Source organism: Sapajus apella, unplaced genomic scaffold, assembly GCF_009761245.1.
Source record: "Sapajus apella isolate SASKATOON/1434 unplaced genomic scaffold, GSC_monkey_1.0 scaffold3, whole genome shotgun sequence".
Lineage (NCBI taxonomy): Eukaryota > Metazoa > Chordata > Mammalia > Primates > Cebidae > Sapajus > Sapajus apella.
Window position 1 is genome coordinate 48,386,381 of NW_022436943.1, and position 1,325 is coordinate 48,387,705.

A 1,325-nucleotide genomic window follows, 5' to 3' on the forward strand; every position below is an offset into this window, starting at 1 on the left:
CCTTGGGTTGAATCAAATAATTACTCTGGCTTTTCTTTTACTGCCCTCAGCACAATTCCAGTGGATATACTAGGACCTACTCCAAGAACCAGGGAAGTGAGCCAAGGCTCACAGCCTGAAGTGCCAAGAGGAAGAATGGTTGAGGAACAGGCTGGCTAGTTCAATATATATTGCCACCCAGTTCAGAAAAGGAGGGGTACCCCAAATCTAAGAGACTAGATACAACTCTGATTTAGCAAGTGAATATTTTCTAGTTTTAAAAATTGATATTGTGAAAGTCGATTGTATAAAATGGAGTCATTCAGGGCAGGGCGCGGTGGCTCACGCCTGTAATCCCAACACTTTGGGAGGCCGAGGCGGGTGGATCACGAGGTCAAGAGATCGAGACCATCCTGGTCAACATGACGAAACCCCGTCTCTACTAAAAATACAAAAAACTAGTTGGGCATGGTGGTGCGTGCCTGTAATCCCAGCTACTCAGGAGGCTGAGGCAGGAGAATTGCCTGAACTTAGGAGGCGGAGGTCGCGGTGAGCCAAGATCGCGCCATTGCACTCCAGCCTGGGTAACAAGAGCGAAACTCTGTCTCAAAAACAAAACAAAACAAAACAAAAACAAAACAAAACTCCAGCCATTCCCTTTGTTCTTTGCACACATGCAGGGGCTGCCCAGGTCTGAGTGTCCTGAATTGCAATTCTTGCACATTCCCAGATAAACTCTTTCTTAGAGATTGACCTCTATATATATTGAACGACAGGTTCTCCAAGCACTCACGGCTCTCCCTACCGCTCTCTCCACAGTACACAGGGCAGGGAAGCTGTGTCTGATTCGCCTTTCGGACTCTGGGGACTGACACATAATAAGCGCTCATTAAGTGCTTGCGGAATCAGTGTAAACGTTCCGGCCCGAGGCAGCACAGCACCCTAGGTTTCTCCTCAGAGCAAGCGCACCTCTGTCCAGGGAGGGCGCAGGAGCTGGGACTGCTGCGTTGAACCGACTCCGACCCCGGTTACGGAGAGCGTCCCCGGCGACCCCAGCCCCACCCCCGCCCGAGCCGGCTCGTGCCCATCCCCACGCCCCCACCCCACACCACGCAACATCGCCCTAGCGTCTTTCAGGGCGTCGCCGCGCAGGCTGTGCCGCCTGCGATTGGCCAAACGCGGCATAGCGCCATCTCGGCCTACGCGCGGTGCGCGCCCTCATTGGCCGGCGGCGGCGGGAGCAGGGGCGGGGGGCGGGGCCGGCACGCGGGGCGCGCGGGACGGGAGGACTCGCGCCTGAGCCCCGCCCCCTGGCCCCTCGCTGGGCCAAGCCCGCCGGGGCGGCG